At 35.3% G+C, this 19,077-nt stretch overlaps 1 long non-coding RNA gene across 1 annotated transcript; it reads left to right on the forward strand.

The window, feature by feature from the left end:
• Nucleotides 1-1,442: 1,442 nt before the first annotated feature.
• On the forward strand, nt 1,443-2,632 carry LOC148112614 (uncharacterized). The gene is made up of 2 exons (XR_015729119.1): nt 1,443-1,504; nt 1,612-2,632. It is a non-coding gene; the product is annotated as an uncharacterized LOC148112614 (long non-coding RNA).
• Nucleotides 2,633-19,077: the final 16,445 nt, after the last annotated feature.

Genomic DNA, 19,077 nt, shown 5'->3' on the forward strand with positions numbered 1-19,077 from the left:
TTTCATAATCCAAATTATATATACATAGCAATTGACAGAAAAAAATTGTTGGAAATTTTTTTATAAATAAATTTTGTTCTTCAAGGCCAATATATGGCAATTTCTACGCCAAGTATTACCAGTGCATCAAACAATTCAGCATTTCCAGATGCTTTGGTCTCTCACTTCAGACAGTTGTACTATCAAGGGATTATAGATTTACTAATAGCGTGAGAAGAATGCTCTTTACATTCTTTATATCCAGAACAAATAAATATTTAAAGTACACACTTCCATTAAGAAGTCTACCATGTTTTAAAAAGCAAGATAGCAGATTGTCTTTGCCTTTTTAAGAGTTCTACCTATAGCTATCACGAGTCAAGAACGCTAAGGTTAATCAAAGCCTGTACATACTAAATGTTTGACTGCTCTGTTAGTTCTTCTGAAATGGAGGATGAGTGGAGTTGTGTTGTCCCAAACAGGGAATCAGGGCAATTTCTGTTGTTAGTGTGCTTATAAGTGGCTACCTATTGAAGGAAACTTTCCAAATATACAAGGTCAGGTTTGTAAAACATTAATTAACAATTATAGCATCATGACATGAAACAAAGAGGAATGATGCTGACTTTCATTACCACTAGATAACACAAAAGGTTTATACTTTTCAATAGGTTTGTTACATTCAAAGGACAGACAGGCAATAAAGAGCTTGAATCCCAGTGTGACTATAATATTCCTGTGTTGATCTTCAAAGATACCATGTTATAAGGAGGAAAATTGAAAAACTTTTTTTCAGGCTTGAAATAGGCTACTTTTGACATTTGTTTATGTCCAATAAAATAAATGTATACTATCCTAAATAAAGACTAAATATAATACACGTACATGGAATTTAATTAATTACTGGCACAATCCTTATACTCTTGCCATTATACCTTTAATTAGAAGGAATACAAAGTACTTGCACCCTCAATTAAAGGTAGGCACGGGTTACAATTCTATTCCGAAAAACCCACAGCTTTTGTTCCAAACACATATTGCTGAGATAAGTTATTTGGTTAAGAAACTTGAATTTAAAGCTAAATTACAATATAAACTGAAAAGTCAAACCAATCATCCATCTCAATGCAATCAGAGCATATTAGAAGGCAAATGGAAGATATAGGTCAACAAAATAGGAAGCAGTTGGTTAATTCTTGTCAAAACCAATGGATCAACTTTCAAGTGATCCAAAAAAAGAATCCTGCACTTGCGGGAGAAGGAAAAGGAGAAGTCCAAGGCAATCTCAGGTATGGCCTTTGATTGGAAATCATGGAAAAAAATCAGCATTTCCTATGAATCAGAATCGGCTAATGAACAATGGCAACCTAACAACAACCCCTTGGTGGTTCTGCCTTGATTTCTATTCTGAAGTATCTAACTTTTATAATGCAGTAACTAATTTTATTTTTGTTATATTTTAGAAGGAAATAAAATAACTGCTCGGACCATGTATACTTTGAATATGGAAAGGAAAAAAACCCCTGTAAGTGTGACTATAACAATTTTCTGCTACCACACAGCAGCAACATTTTTCTTCCATATTAGAGACTCATTAATGTGATTCTTAAAGCAGTAGCATCTTTTTTGCAGGTCCACATGAAGACCCTGAAAGAAGACATAGACGGTTTAATGAATAGCAGATAAGTGTGATTTTGACAGAAATTCTAGAACACTACTTATAAATCATTTTAAAATATCAGTCCTGTTACTGTACTGTCCAATTTTCCTTTCCTTTTATCTGTAGATTCCAAAATTCTGATTCTATTGAAGGAGATTGGTGTAAACAGAAAAAGAAAAGAGGAAGACAATGACCACCTAAAGCAGTGTTTTTCAAACTTGTTAATATTAAGAAGTGTGGAGCAACTGTCAGAATTCCCATGCTAGGGAATTTGGAGAGCTGAAGTCCACACATCTTAAAGTTGACAAGTTTGAAAAATATTGATCCAAAGAAACAAAACTATATAACCTTAATTCTTGTATCAGAATTTCAGTACTAGTATAAATGCGTGCATATCTTAGGCTTTTGCATTAAATTCATAGACACGCACACACACACACAACAAAATGCTTTGGGAAATGTTTTTCTTCTCACTTTAAAGAGAACACTACAAGTCCTACAGTCCTTGAGCTTTTATTGCATTCTCTGGAGAAACAAGCTTTGTTGAAGATGTGTTCTTGTACACATATCAGGCAAATGCCTTTTTCTATGCTTTATTCCATCCATCTAGGACTGCAGGCATCTCAGCTGGGCATGTAGAGATGTGAGGAGTAAGCAATGCAAGAATATGTCTACCTGTATGGGCTGTCTGTTTTGATTTGGGGGAGAAAAAAAAACTCAATGACTGCTGCACAGGAGACAGACAGGTTGTGGAGAGGGAGCGTGGAGCCTTTTTCTGAAAAGAAGCCAGGAGCAATATTCATTAAAACATGTCTGATTTTTCCAGGGTCTGGAAAGAAGGTTTGAATTAACATGGGAAATGAAGTTAACCTTTACATCATTCTGATATAGCTACTGAAGAAATGCAGGATAAAAACTTGTATGCAATCATTGTTTAGTTTACAGAAACAGCCCATGAGTGAAAGAAAATAAAATAAATTTCATTCATTGCCATAGATTTGGTAACTACTTTGATATGAATATAGAAAAAGTGCATTTATAAATTTAGAATTTAATCTGTGTCTGATGATCTATATGCAGTATATCTGATGGCCATATTTTCCCGGGGTTATCAGATTTTCAAATTCAATAGCAATTTTTATGCTCTACTCACTGGTAGAATCCTGTATCTTGACGTATATATAGGAAGATTGCTAGTCCTTTAGTAACAATTTTAACACCACATATTTAGTATAGTGGGGTTTTATGTTAGTATGAATGTATTTGAACATAATGATAAATGACAGCAATGCAGCTATGACGAGATGGCACCTTTGCATGTAGAGAAAATCACAGCTGTAGGTTTAAATGCAATATTCAATTCATATTAGGTCTCAGATGTACAACAATCTCCTATGTCTAACTTAGGTGACCCATAAATGAAAGAAAAGTACGTTTTTAATATCTCTCTTGGGCAAAGAAGGAGCCAGATATAATCCCCCCTTCCACCTGACCTCAATAGTGCTAATAAAAGATCACAATGGAGCACAGACATTTATGTCTCAATCGATGCCTGCTGCAATCATCAGACCTTGATAGTTTGCAATTAAGAAATAGTTACAAATGCATGGTTAAAATAAAAAAAGCTAAAACAAATATCCATAAATTAGTCAGATTGGGCATCTTAATCTTAGATCCTTTGGAATAAATTCAAAAGTTTCAGAAATCCAAAAACGGATTTATACAATAACAACATAGAAATATCCAATGCCACACCATCCTGCACCCAAAAGAGTCATAAGGGCATGGATCCAAACTATTGATGGGTGAGAACATAGTAGAAAACATCTACATCCTTAGAGGCCAAAAGTAATCAAAGATTGGCCAAGATACTGCCGCAGTAATCACATTGGACACTTCCCTTGAAGAGTCAAGAAAGCTGTAAATCTGAATGATTTTATCAACCAAACACTGCCAAACATAACTGGTCAGGCAGGAGAGCTGTTTGATATTCCTCCCTAAAAAGGTTACCATAAACATGGTACTATCAGCTGTCCAATAGTCCAACACAATAAAGCATTTCACCTTCCTTATTGCCTTGATTTAGGCTCGAACATGAGCTCATACCGTGTTTGGTCAGTTTCTCCTTTTTCTCTTCTATTTGCTAGTTGTTAATTCTGCCACTTTTTCTCCTGGGATTCCTCAGTATACCAAGGAACCATCAGAGTTCAGTACAAAAGACAGGTTGTTCAAGAAATATGTTGCCAAATGCCCAAGTCATTCTTAGATGCCAATAAGCAATCAAGTATTCAATGGAACTATTAATAAGATCACTGGGAACCTTCCCAGGTATTTGCCAGAAATCATCTCAATAGATAATGGGCTAGGGGTGAACTTTCCAAATCATCCCTTTCACTTCATAGAGTCATGAGTCCCTATCAATTAGAAGGCTTTTTGCCCTTTCCTATCGGGCCTAAGATTACTTCAGATAAGGTAATGGTGGCTATTAAGGACCATGAACCTCCAGGCTCTTCCTGGCCCCGCCTTGTAGCATGGACTGTGAAGTTATTGAACAGGAAACTCCAACATCTGAGCACTTTAGGGAGGGATCCTGCTGAGCACAGTGTTCTCAGTATCCGTGTCCTGTTCCTTTGATCACCACTATGCTGTCTTAAATATCAGTGTCACTTCATCCTGGTGCCAAGTATCCTGAAGGACAGAGGCCTATATCTTTACCCTTCCAGGTCTTCATAATATGCACCATGTCTACATATTCATAATCATCCAATAGCAAGGTAAAGATCTGGAGTTTACTACCAACAGATGGAGGATGGATGGATGGATGGATGGATGGATGGATGGATGGATGGGAAAGAAAAAAAGAAAGGAATATGTTTGAGTTACAGGAGACTTAATTCTTTGTTGTATTCTGTCTATAATAGATATAGTAGAATTATTTCATGAAAAATAATTTAGGATTGCAGCCAAAATGAATGTTAATTAAATAGCAGTTTAAGATTTAAAATTAAGACTAATGGCTATGCTTAAAAAGCATATGCATAATACATGATAAAAATACAAACACACGCCTAATAATTGAATGGACCTGGACAGAATAAAGGACTTTTAATGAGGAATGTGTGCCAAGCAGGATACTGTAAAGTACTCTTCTAATAATACAAACTGTATATTGTACATTAAATAATGTACAATTGTGTTTTAAGTAGCAAAAATACTAAGGATTATTAATTGTTTTCCTTCAATAAATAACAGGAGAGAAAACATGTTTACTAATTTTTGTTCTAAATTTACAACAGTGAGAAACAAAATCTTAACAATTGAAATCATTGATAAATACCCAGAAAACTAATATAATATTGTTACTGTATTAACCCAACATATGCCAGCATGGAAATTATGTCCATAAACCTTGGGGTTTTACAGGGAATTTTATTTTTCTTTAAAATGAAGCATGACTGGTACCCAGTTAACATCTTGAGTTGTCTGAAATATAAGAAAAGTAATATAATTAAAGATGCATTCGTCTTTTAATTTGACTCCTTAGATGTGTTAATTTTTGTGCAAAAGCTATTTTGTAAAACTTGTAAATAGCCATCTGCTATCAGTTGAATGCTCTTTCTCAGTGCCCTGTTATCGCCATCCTAGCTCAAAGTGAGCATAATATGGAGAAGGTTGGCCACCTCCCCCAAGAATATAGAGCCGTGCAGGCATGCTAATAATGGAGGAAGTGATTTTTCAAGATGTTTCAAAATTAGTATGCTTTTTAAACTGCTCTTTTAACTCTTGTCTTTTTATCTTTTGTATGGATTTTACAGTTTTTTATTTGTAAATTGGCCAGAGTCAATAGTGAGATGGGAGGTATATAAATGTGACAAATAAACAAATAAGTGCTCATTACAGGTAGTCCTGAAGTTACGAATGTAATGGAGCCTGCCCATTCCATTCGTAACCCAAGGATTCCTGGGAGTGTATCTCGTACCTTGAATAGGATCGCTCCTTTCGCCCATGCATTCGCTAATCGTTAAGTGCACATGAGGTATTTCAGGTAGGTAAGGCCATTGGGGGGGGGCTAGTGATGGAACAGGCCCCCTGCTTAAGATCACCCAAGCCCCCCCCCCACTGAAATACCTCATGCTCCCTACAATTGCTTCCCTCCCACAACCTGCTGCACTGGATCACTTCCCATGTGAAGATCTAACAAGCTGTCTCCTCTCCAAACTCTCAGCTGCACTCGTCCCTCTGCAGCTCCATTTTGGTGTGCGCAGGCCTCAGCCAGCACTTTGCAGGCCAAAATGGAGGTTCAGAGGAGTGGCTCTGCACAGGCCTAAACGGAGCGAACCTCCATTTTGGCCTGCAAAGTGCCGGGCAAGGCCTGTGGAGGCCTAAATGGAGCTCCATTTTGGCTGGCAAAGTGCAGGATGAATGTTGCAGAGCCTCTGCTGTTGTTCATAAAGGTGAACAACTGCTGTGGTGCTGCAAGATTCAGCTTTGGGAGTTGTTTGTAAACACTAGGGGGCGCTGATCACGTAACTTTGTTTGCTAAGGGAACACTCGTAACCCTGGAATTACCTGTATATGCTTTATTTTGTGCTAGACATTTCTTTTTAGGAAAATAAGATAGCTTTTAATTTATTGTAGTGCGTTTCAAAGATATAAGATACCTAGCAATTATTTTGAGCAAGAAATCTGTAATTGTTGCAGATGTCCTTTTACAAGATTGCACATTTCACATTTAATTCCATTCCAGTTCTGTTAAGATCATAGAACTAGATCCCAATGGTCATATTTAAAATGATCTATATGTCGGTTTTTTTGTCTCCATCCCCCACACAGTTCATTCTTGAGCCTTGGAAGAAGGATATACTTTTAAAGAATATAACTCTGATTAGGCATATCTGGTCTTAGAAAGCATTTGGCAAGTATTCAAGCTCTGTCGAAGAAATGGAGAATGAGAAATATATGTACTGCAGTAAGCCTTTGGTAGATATGAGTCACTACAAGTCTGTGGTTTTCTAGACAGACGTTGCTAACATAAAAGCTTCAAATTTTGGACCCTGGTCAAAGCTTTCTTAATAATTTACTTCTGGCAAAAGCTATACTTCTCAAGGACTGGGAAAATTGCATTTAGCAAAAGCATGGCAATCCTAATCAAGGGAGCTTTTAAACAAATCGTATGGAGGATGGAAACAAAAACCTGAGAAAAATGCAAAGCTAACTACTAAAGATAAGGACTTAGAGAAGTGGCAAAGTCATAAGAAGGCCCAGCAAACTTCACAATAGAGTATTACTGAAGTAGAAATAATAAGCAATGTTAATTTGAGCTCCTGGTACAGGAAGGTAATAATTAAAATGAAAGCTGTTCAAAAATAACTGGTGCAAAAAAAAAAGAGAGGATAAATAATATGATATGAAAATATTTTGTGCACCCACAAAGAAATTCATGGAAGTCAAGGTATACTATAGGCAAGTGTAGTCCCAGGAGTGGGAGCCAATGAATTTCCCTTTGTTAAAACAGCATCATAATGATGGTTTGCAATTGTTACATATCTTCGTGTTGGAGGCATAATATCCATTCAGAAATGAGAATGTTTCCATGCTCCCATTGTAGGCGATTCTTGGCTTACTCTAGTTCCTTGCTTCTGGCCGCCAAGATTCCACTGTAACAATGGAATCTCAGTAGTTCGGATAATCAAATAAAGGAATCCAATTGCAAAACTCGTGGCATTAGGATTTTGGAAGGCAATAGCATTTTGTCATCATGAAAGCAAAGAAGCAACAAGAGAAAATTTAGTCTTACTTTTATAAATACTGGATGGCAAACCACATATCGATCAGCTGGCAGTTTTTATGCTCAGCAAGTGGCCAAAAGAACAAGCACTGATCAATTGGTGGTTCTCTGCAAGTTCTAGCTTCACAAACAGATAGTAGAAACATATCCATGTTTATAATCTGAAATCTGAACTGATCTGAAAATAGTTGAATAGTTTTCTGGTACATTTGAAATGGATGTTAGCAGAGTGGGTAGTAGATGGGTTGAACAGAAGAGCCTTCTTTAGCCTTGTGGACAGCGTTTGAAAAAAAATGGACAGAAAAATAACCATGATATTGTAGCCAGTAGCTGCTGAGAGACAAACTTTGCTAATACTGTATCTATAATACCTATATTGTACTTTACCTATAATATCTATCGTATATGGCTTAGGGATAGCTTCCTTTCTTAACATTGGAGAGAACAAATTGAATGAAGCAATGTGAAGGTGGGTAAGTTTAATTGAAATACATTGACTCAATATTGTCTTTTTTCTTTGTTTGCAAATCCCACTTATTAAAAGCCAAAGATCCATTGGATGATCTCTATGTCTTTTAGATTTTATTAGTGTGTGTACAAATGCAAAATACAACATTATTTTCATATATGTAGATTTATAGCAATGGTTAAAAAATAGATAGGTTTTTAGAAATGATTTATAAACCAACACCTTCTAGCAAAGGCCAGTGGGATTCATTCCAAGAGAGACAATGTGAACTTATTATGTGTGCCGGGAGGCTAGGAAACCAGTCACTATCTCATAAAAATATTTGAATGGGTGAAATTATTAGTCTAGGAGAGCCACTGCCCAGGTAAGATGTTGTTTTCTTAGTTGCTAAATTGTTAAGGGCAGCCATAACTCACTCTTCCTGACTTCATGAGCACATTTTGAGGTGAAACGCATCACTTTCTTCCAAATAATAGCCGACAAGGGCTGGAAGATTTGTTTTCCCAGATGTGTTTCTTGTCCAGTTTTTCCTGATATCCTGCTTGCTTGTTTTTGTTTTTGCTTCCTTTTGCTTGTTTGATTGCTAACAAAGCAGCACACAACAACAGCGACAGCGGCATTCATGGTTACAGTTTTTGTTTTCAGATGACAAATTCATGCTCTACTGCCTCAGGAGCAATCTCTCTCTGGCTATCTAAATGTCTCTTGTGGGATATCTAGTGTAAATAATTTCAGTATCAACTATACCATAAGAACCGCATGTATAAGTATTAATAGTAGCTAAGGCCATCAGAAATGGTATTTGGGGAACTTCTGTTATAAACCAATTTCTGCAGACATTCATTTGAAAATGCTGAATTTACTGGTGCATGAAAATTGTTAGAAATATGATACAAATTAATACTAGCTGTTCTTTTAACTGATTTTTTATTAAATTTATACTCCACTGTACTACAAACAGTACAAATTATAGCAGATTAACAAATTTAAAATTATTTCAAGAATTTATGGACACACAGAGAGAGAGAGAGCATCTGAACTTGTCAAACATTGATACTTGTAATTTATTACTTTGACAATAATAGAATAAGAACTCAGAAACAATTCTTATTCTGCTACTAAGAGACAAGTACAAAAACCAAAAAGAAGAAAGTAAAACAGTAATGACAATAATTAATTAATATCATTAATAGTAAAAAGCAAAAACAATGTTACGAGCCAATATGAGAACTGTGTGCATCACTAGTAAGACTTGTGGGGGATGATTGCTATGGCACAGAATTTTTCATTTTTGTAGACAGTTCTGGTCTGTCTCTATCTAAGGAACAAAACTTGTGATCTAGCAGGCAAGATCTGGAGAAATAAGGAATCATTATTGATTGGTGGCCATATCTACAAATAAAATCGCGGTATTCAAAAGACAAAGAGGATTATGATATTGAACTGGTTCCACAATATTTAGATAAATTACTGATTGACCCAGATGACAAATTAATAATCAAACTGTATAAACATCTTTTGGAATTTGATAAAGCAGAGGAAATAGTGAAGGGAACGATGATAGCAAGGGCAAAAAATGTAGGACACAATATTGAATTAGAGAAATGGGAAATAATTTGGAACAAAAATTAGAAATTAACAAGATTGGTAAAATATAAGGAAAACCAATATAAAATGTTTTACCAGTGGCATTTGGTTCCCTCAAGATTGGCGAAAATATATCCAAATTTGCTCCCAAATTGCTGGAAATGTGGACAGAAACAGGGTACCTTCTACCATTCATGGTGACTGTGTCCAGAATCAAAAAAAAACCTGGAAAAAAAATTGGTTGCAAGAAATAACAGGTGTTCAACTAGAATTTGTACCAGAATTATACCTACTTGGAATAATGGAAAAAACCTACAATAAGAAGACAAGACATATGATTTTACACATAATGACAGTGGCGAGATAGGCTTTTGCGCAATGTTGGGAAAATGTGAAGACACCCTCCGAAGATCAAATAATCAAAAAAATTTATGATTGCGCTGAAATGGACAAACTAAGATTGGAACTGAAAGAAATGACAGACTCAGAGTATTACGTATCATGGGAGAAATGGTATGAAGGGATTAAAAAGAGAAAGATGAATCAGGTCAGACATAACAAAATTTGATGAAGTAAAATATATAGACTATAAGTATTCTATAAGGATGAGGTTTGCAAATGGACACAGTTCTGCAAAAAAAAATTTTTTTTCCTTTTCCTGTTTTCTTTCTTTTTTTCCTCTCTTTTCTTTCCCTTTTTCTTTTATTTCTCTCTCTTTCTTTTTTCTCTTTCTGTATCGCTTGCATTCTTTTTTTTCTACTTTTGTATGTATATTTTTGGTTTCTTCTTTATTGAAAAATTAATAAAAATCTTTTTTTAAAAAAAAAAAACTTGTGATCTAAATCCTAGGTCACCAACCGGTGGTCCACGGACCCCTGGTGGTCCGCAAGAAATTTTTGGTGGTCCCCAGAGAAATCTTTTACATCACCCCGCCCACATGCCAGCCCCTACTCTTAAAGGTGTATAATTTCTTTAAACACTCTGGCGCGCACATGCCCGCCCAAGAAGCGCTCTCCTCAGCTGGGCCAGCCCCACTTTCTTCACCTGACTGGCCTCAGCTGGAGACGGAGGGTCGCCCAGCTTGGAGCCTGAAAGGGGGGTGAGCTGTTCCAGCTCTGGAGAAAGAAGTGGTGCAGTCGCGGAGCCGTTCCAGTCGGGAAGGTGAGCCTGCCTGCCAGCCAGTGGCGGTGTGAAGCGCTGCCAAAAGGTGAGAGGTTGCTGAGGAAAACGGTACCCAGCACGTGTAACGGAGGTGGTGGGTGTTTTTAGGCTGGGCTGGACCGGGGTAGGGTGGGGGTCACTGATGGCTTTTCGGGAGGGTCTTGGCCATTGCCACATCCTACATTTCGGAAGGCTCTGGGAGAGCCAAGGCTACGGGACCTAGTGGAGGTTGGAACCACATGCGTCCGGCTGCCTATGGTGAGTCGCCGGGTGCCTTGAGGTGTTTGAGAGTGGATGGGATGCGTCTGAGTCGCTCTGGGGGTGCCTGGTGCTGCCGGCAGTGAAGGGGGGGGGAGATGCGGAAGGCACTTCCTTATTCCCAGTCCGGCTTCCAGACTCCCAGGGAGGGCAAGCAGGAACAAATATCATACTAAAAATGTGTAATACTTAAATACGCTTCAATTATTTTGTAATAATTACACTAACTTTAATAAATTTGTTACAATTAAACAACCTTTAAAGATTTTGTTATAATTAAATAAGCATTTATAATTTTGTTATACTAAATAGGTGCATTTCATATTAATAAAATGGAAATAGGTGCATTTCATATTAATAAAATAAAATCTCTGATCATTATTTTACAAATGTATTTATCTTTTTTTTAAATTCATATTAGTGGTCTGCAGGACTTAAAATTATGACCTTGGTGGTCCCTGAATCCAAAAGGTTGGGGACCCCTGATCTAAATAATTTCTATGATTTTTTAGTTTGCTCATAGAAACAACATTTTTCAATGCCTGGCTATACTTTCAAAAATGTTCCTAAAGAAAGAAAATAAGCTACTATAGACAAGAAACCAGTCATGTTTTTTTCCTTCGTTCATAAATGAATAAAATTTACTAACTTTGACTAATGTTATTTGAGGATTTAAAGTCATCTTAACTAAAGATGGTAACGGCATGGGTTTTTGGGAAAAGTAGTCAGAACCAAAAATATAAGTGGTAAGAGCAAAATTCTAACATCAATGAGACTAGCACTGTTTCTATAGGCAGTGTGATATTTGAAATACCCAAGGAGCATCCTAAAGCATTACAAAGGCTAACAATACAACTCATAGTCCTTATAAATATCAATTTGAGATCTGTATAAAACCTGGCTAGTTAATTAGTTCTAAATAATTTCAATGTAGCCAGAATATAGTTACCATGTTTGGCAATAAATACACTAAGGATAACCTAAAGAGCTAAAACATTGGGGGGGGGAGGGGGGAATCCTGAAATATTTAAAACTTATTCTGCTCAATTTGATTGAGCATCCTTATGCTTATGTTTTGTAGTTTCTTAATGAATGCTATAATTTTTTTAAAAAATCATTCCCTTTTAAGCTTTGCTCATTATAGTACGAAGCAAAGGCTCAAAGCCCTGTTCCTTGGCTTTCTATAAATATAAATAGTGTCTGCATTGAAAAGCACAACCATAGGTCTATTAGCTAATTTGGCAGCATCCCCAAAATACTATTTTGGCATCAGATAGGAGCCATTACTCTGAAGAGAAGGCTATGGACTATTTAAATTAAACCAAGTACTCTGATATCATTTTGAGGTGGTCTATTAATGTGCTTTGAACCTGCAGAGCATAAGTTCATATGTTAACTGTTTTCCCAAAAGTTGGAATATAATTAATCTGTGCTTAGTGATGCCTGACGCGTATTTTTTAAACAGAATATAAGACTTGTCCTGTTGTACCAAGTCAACAGCCAACACTATAAGAATAATACAGATAGTCCTCAATTTACAACCACAATTGAGCCCCAGATTTCTGCTGTTAAGTGAGTTTTGTCCCATTTTATGACTTTTTTTGTCACAATTGATAAATGAATCATTGCAGTTGATAAGTTAGCAATCCAGTTGTTAAATGAACCTATTGACTTTGTGAGAAGGTCGCAAAAGGTGATCACATGATTTTGGGGCAAAATAATGGTCATACATATGAACCAGTTGCCAAACATCTGAATTTTGATCACATAATCATGAGGATGCTGCAAAGGTCGGAATTGTGAAAAACGGTCATAAGTCACATTTTTCCGTTGTAACTTTGAATAGTCACTAAATGAACTGTTGTAAGTTGAGGACTACCTATAATGGCATGCAATGGAGAAAGAGTCCATTGGAAAAATACTAGGAGTACTTAATGAGTAATACACTTTAGTTCTTGTAGTTAAAATTTAGTTCTTCTAGTCGTGTTCCCACCCCCACCCCTGATCATCTGTGCTAGTTCATGATGGCAGTGATGGCTAGATGGCAGTGATGATCAACTGCTTGATGATGATCAAGCAGAACTTTGATTAAACCATCATGGCCATCATTTTGAATTTTTTAGCATAACCTGACAACCTTAAAATGTAGACAGCACTGCATACAAGAGGGCCAGTCTCCTTTTCTCTTTCCTTCTCCTTCCTTATGATTCCTGACATATAGGTGTTTCTATAAATATGTTGGCTGTAATCTCTGAAAAAGTTGATATAATAATGTGGATTACTTCTTATCAATTGAGAAAGAAATGTATATAACTGTCAAGAGTGATTCTAATAAAGTTCTATCTTTAAAGTTTTACTTTTTGGGAAGAACAATATCCCAGGAGTTCTTTTTTTTTTGGATTAGCTAGCTGGACAGTTGACATTAACACTTTTAAAATTATTGGTAATTTTGCCAAATCTGTTAAGCACATTATAATTCTCAAAGTATAATAACTTCTATAGAATAATATAACTACTCAAAGAGTTTTTCCCCCATTTATTACTTTTTTATCATTGTCTTGAATTATTATATTGATGACTATTATTATCATGTAACACATATGAGAACACAATATGTTCATTTTTTTATTAGAAACAAATGATGATTTGTAAATGATGAACAAATGAGCAACATAGAATTTTCAAAAGAGACATTACATTGTTGACTGATTCTTACAATTTGGGCTTAACTTCACTTCAAAAATGTTGAAAAGTTTGGTGTTAAACCTGCACGGCTCTATCAAATTACCCAATATATAAAACTCTACAATGTGCTTCCATTGGGAAGGTCAATGAGGTGCAACTTATGAAAGCAATGTTGCACTGGTATTGTACAAGCTCTGTATCTTTGGACATGTGTTGCACTATGTACCAATATCCTAATATTCATCTACTGCATTGTTTTCAGTGTTCATGTTCTTAATTGTTTGGCCAATGTTTCAGCTTGAAGCTGAAGTCCAAACCTTCTGATTCATAATCTAATGTAAGTTATTATGCTTAACAGAAAGCAATATAAGCAATTCCTTAGCCTCAGTGTTTTAGAATCTGTAAATGAAATAATAAAGCTACATTTGCATTGACAACTAGTTGGAAAGAAACTCGTACAAAGTTTTTAACATTTGGGCAATGTTGCAATGTTATATTGTATGAGCTTAGTTATTGGGTTAACTAATATACCCATTAGATAACATTATTAGCGCAGGAATCTGGGACATGCTCTGAAACGTCTAAGCCCCAAACTGAAGCTCCAGAAATGCACCTGACGTTTGCTATTACTTGGGTCATTCTACTGTATGTGAATGGTTTTTCCTTGAATCTTCAGCAACAGTTTAAGGATATATTACGATTATATGGCATTACATAAATAGTCTGGAATGCAATTATTCCATATACTGATGAGCTACAAAGACTTAGTATATTCTTTAACTGATATACTTGGAAAGGAAGGCCACATAAGTTGTGCTGCTTTATTTTAGCTCCATATTTATTTTTTCTCTTTATCATCATTTATTAATATAATGAATTGTCTCAACAGGATACTTCATTGTAGGATGTAATATTTGGAACACCTTTTGATTTTCTAAATTGCTATATATAACTTTTTTATTCAATCTAATATTTGTAATATTTTACCTGCCTGCCAATTATTATGTGGAAGTATGCACAGGAAGAAGTCTAAAATAAATATTTGGGTAATAATTTATGGCTGAAATCTTTCCTAGATTGTTATTTGTGTATACTTGATTTTTTTTAATGATTTGATTTATAAAAGGGTTGAAATTAATTTTAATAATTTGGTGATATGAAAGAATGAAAACCTTATTTTAAATTTTTATTTCATACAATATATTCTGTTTGATCATCCAGCTTCTTTTGATTCCATACTTAAATCATACATTTTAATTTATTAACTCCAATTATTAGCTCTGTGTCTTTCTATGTACTTTAATTTTTTTCCATGATTATTTTGAAGTTTTTCTTCGATGAGGCTAATGTCACATCTCTAGCAAATAAACTTTATGTTCCCTAATTATAATAGACCCATTAATATTATGTGTTCATATAGTTTTACTAAAGAAATGGATTCACATTTATTCTTCTATGATGCTGTAATTGTTAGTTAAATAAGTTTAGAAATGTGGATCTGAAATTCTTTAGCTGCAGCGAGCTAAAGGCCTTTTACCAAGGAAGGTTTTATTTAATACCCTTCTTGTTGGTTCAGAAACCTAGCGTCCTTTAATAAAGATTTAATGTTCTTTCTATATTTACTAGCAATTGTGCTAAGCCTAATTGCTAATATTGCTGAAAATATGTTTGTGTCTTGATTTAGATACCATATTATGTTTGTTTACATTTCATATTTCAGATATGAAAACTGATTGCAGAAAACATGCACTCAGCTTTTAGGCATATTCACCAACAATTTGGCTGCTGTGCTAAATTCATTGCAAGTAAAACAGTATTTACATTTGTATTTCTAATATTTAATATCATGCTGACTAATCCAAAGGCGTCTTACAGCGACTTACAAACGTGATAAAATAAAATACATAAGCACATATTCAAACAGCATAATGAAAACCCAAAGCAATATAAATTCAAATCAACAAGGTCAGTAAAAACTGTTCCAAACTCAACAACCACATGACTCCTGAATAAAATTTGTTCGCTCTCACTATTATGTTTATTTGATGCTCACTCTGAAGACATGATGATCTACATTTAAAAACACAAGCAGTGTTCAAACTGTTAAATATTGTACTGGGAATAATACTAGTGCTTGCAATAAAATAAATAAATAGTATTGTAATTACTTTCATGGCATGATGATGCAGAGTCATGGTGAGAAAATGCAGCATCATGATGTGAAGCTACAAAGCATCACAGCTGGGGTTGAATCTTATCAGAGCTTGTTAGTGTTTTGTAAGCAATTAAAATAAGAAGTAGTAGTCTAAATCAATTGGCTATCTCCAATGTACTGTTAACTTAAGGAACTCTGTCACTTGTATTTAGCAGTAACTTGGCAATATTGTTCACATCACGCATAGCTGCTATACTCCACTATTTCATGGTGACAGAAGGCATTAAAGAGGAAACAACAGAGTTGTTAGCATACTCTGTGTTCTTGTAATAGCAATAACATTAGTTGTTCACATACAGTAAGCTTAAGAATGTTCAAAACACTTTCCAAATGAATGATTTACATCTTTTGCTATATATGAAAATATTCATATATTTGAATCCTGGTCTTCTGCTCTACAAAGTTACGTAATTCTACAAACCAACTAAAACCAATACTATGCAATATCAAACCACAAAGAGTGTAACAATTTACAGCAGCCCTCCATAAATTGGTATCCACCTGTAGTATTTTACTATTCCATTGTTTATGTTAGTGTTAGGAATTAATATTATAAGAATTCTACAACAAGAAAACATATAATGTTGTAAGATAGCTCAATCCAGTAGGAATCCTTCTGTTCAAACTATGTTACAGCCAGTCAGCCATGTCAGTACAGGAATATAGCAAGCCAATGGAACCCCAATTTTCTCTTCGTCCCTTGTATTTATTTTTCCACTGACACTTAATATTCTGTGTTTTTTGCAAGTCACTAAACATACACAGATATTCTGGGGTATGTATGTGTTTGTATTTATCTACTTGAGTAATATAGCTGCCAATTTCACATGTGTGACTCTAGGTGATTTAAAATAGATAAAGCACATAAAATACACAATATAAAAATAAAAACACATAGCATTCAAGCATCATAAAATGACCCTCAACAAAATGAAGTAATAGGCCCAAGCACAAAACCAAGTTTTCAAAGCCTTCTGAAAGGCCAGCAGGGTCAGGTACCATGGCAGAAAGGGTGCTCCTCCTAGACCCTGCCAGCAGACATGCCTTTGCCAACAGCACCTGGGAAGCATAGATCTCCTGCCAAAGCAGATAAGATAACTCCTCTCAGAATTTATAGCACAAAACAGGAAAGGAGAAAATTTAATTTTAAAAACAGTCCTAGGTAACAAGCTAAGTTTGCCAGGATGGAAATAAAAAGTCTGTTGACTTCAGGTTTTTCCTATATTCTGGAAGTTGAAGTCTCCACCTATCTTAAAATTGCCAAGGCTGATGCATGCTTCTATAACAGATAACCCTTGGGTAGAGATGCAGGGATATGGAAATGTCAGATTTCCTTGTCCTTTAATAAGTCGAAAAGTATGAAATTCATATTAGGGGAAAGTATATAAATATGGGGTTTATGAAGCAATGCACCTTGGACAAAAGGGGGCTATTGTTTGCTGCAACTTATTTATTTTATTTAGTTAGTTAGTTAGTTTGTCAAACATGTACGAGATAACAGGAATAAGTATAAACATGGACATGAGCACTTGAAATGAGTACAAATAAATGGGGACAGTAGGACACAGACAGTAGGCATGCTGATGCGCTTATGCACACTCCCTTACAGACCTCTTAGGAATGGTGTGAGGTCCACGATAGTCAGTTTAAGGTTGAAGCGGAGGAATCAGAAGCGTCGCGACGATACTGGCTGAGAAATAGCAAAACTCCAATGGTCTTCGCCAAAACCCAGCCAGACAAACCGCTGTCGGGAAGTCTTCAGACCGGAACCGTCTTGGAGGGACGGGGGAGAAAGAGAGGTGTCTTGAAAGACCAAAGAAGAGCAGGCAAGAGGAGACCTGCTCCAAAGTCGGAGACAGCTCTTTGGCCTGGCAGTGGGGGAGGCGGCCATTATGTTTGCTATAAACTGGGGCAACCGGATTAAGATGTGAGCAGGAGTGGAGATTGAACAGAGTATTGCTACCGGGTGAGTAATTGGCCAACTCACAGGTAAGAAGAAAAAACTTTTAAAAGCTTGAAAGAAGTCCCAACGACTAATTAGCAGCTAATTGGCACTCGGGAATTTAAGCGAAGGAAAAAAAGGAACTTTAAAACTAAAACTAAAGCCTTAAAAGGAACCTTCCACCGGGACTTAAAACTGGATTTGGATGAAATTAAAACAAGACAAGAAAAAAGGAGATAGAGAAGTATTCTTTAAACTACAAAAGGATTTAATTTGGAGAAGAGGAAATAATCATTTTTGTGGATTTACAAATGGATACTTTGTGGCTGGAGGATTTGTGAATTGGAGAGAGACATCTGCTGGTGGAAAGAGTATTGTACTAAGCTTATTTATATCATCGTGAGAAAGTACTGAAAGTACTGTCAGAGTGCTTTGTTTAAATAACTAGAATGAGATTGAAATAACAAAGACTGAAATTGGAATGGCTTAAATGAACATTTGAATTGAACACTATCTGGAAAGGGAAAAAAAAGAAAGAAAAAAGAGGCACTACATGGACTTTGAATTTGAATTATATGCAAAGGAATAATAAACTTTAAAATCCTTGCCTTTTAAATTGATAACATGGAGTATTGGGAAGGAAATAAATGAAAATAAAGATACAGATGATTACACTGGGATTAACAGTGACAGAATAAAAAAGATGATTACACTGGGATTAACAGAGAGAATAAAAAAGATGATTACACTGGGATTAACAGTGACAGAATAAAAAAGTTGATTACACTGGGATTAACAGTGATAGAATAAAAATGGATAAGGAGGAATAAATCTCAAAAAGGAAGAGAAGAGAAAGAAATGGGGAAGAAAAAGGAGAAGAAGAAGAATGGGAGAAAGGAAGGAAAGTGTCAAGAAATGGAATTGTGGAGAAATTAAAAGAAAATAGCTAGGGGATAGTGAAAAGGAATTTAAAAGATGAATATGCTAATTGAAGAGAAGGATGTTAACTGTAGAAATTATATATAAAAAGCAATTTAGAACAAAGATACAGTTTATTGTAACGGATATAAGTAAAGATAAAATGAAATGTGAATAAGTAAAAATGAAGAAATATACTATTTAATGTAAAATAGATCAGTAGATGCAATGTGAAAGACAGAATGGACTATATATTTTGTTGGAAGATGTACAAATTTGAGAGAAATAATAGTAACAAAAGAATTAATTGAAATCAAGGGGAAAAATTGAAATGTAAAATTGAATAAAATGGAAATGTTAATAAATGACGCAAGTAAGAACAAAACAATACATGTAAGAAATAAAATAGAAGAAA

This window comes from Pantherophis guttatus, chromosome 8 (assembly GCF_059756535.1).
Source record: "Pantherophis guttatus breed Tessera chromosome 8, ASM5975653v1, whole genome shotgun sequence".
In the NCBI taxonomy this organism is placed as follows: domain Eukaryota; kingdom Metazoa; phylum Chordata; class Lepidosauria; order Squamata; family Colubridae; genus Pantherophis; species Pantherophis guttatus.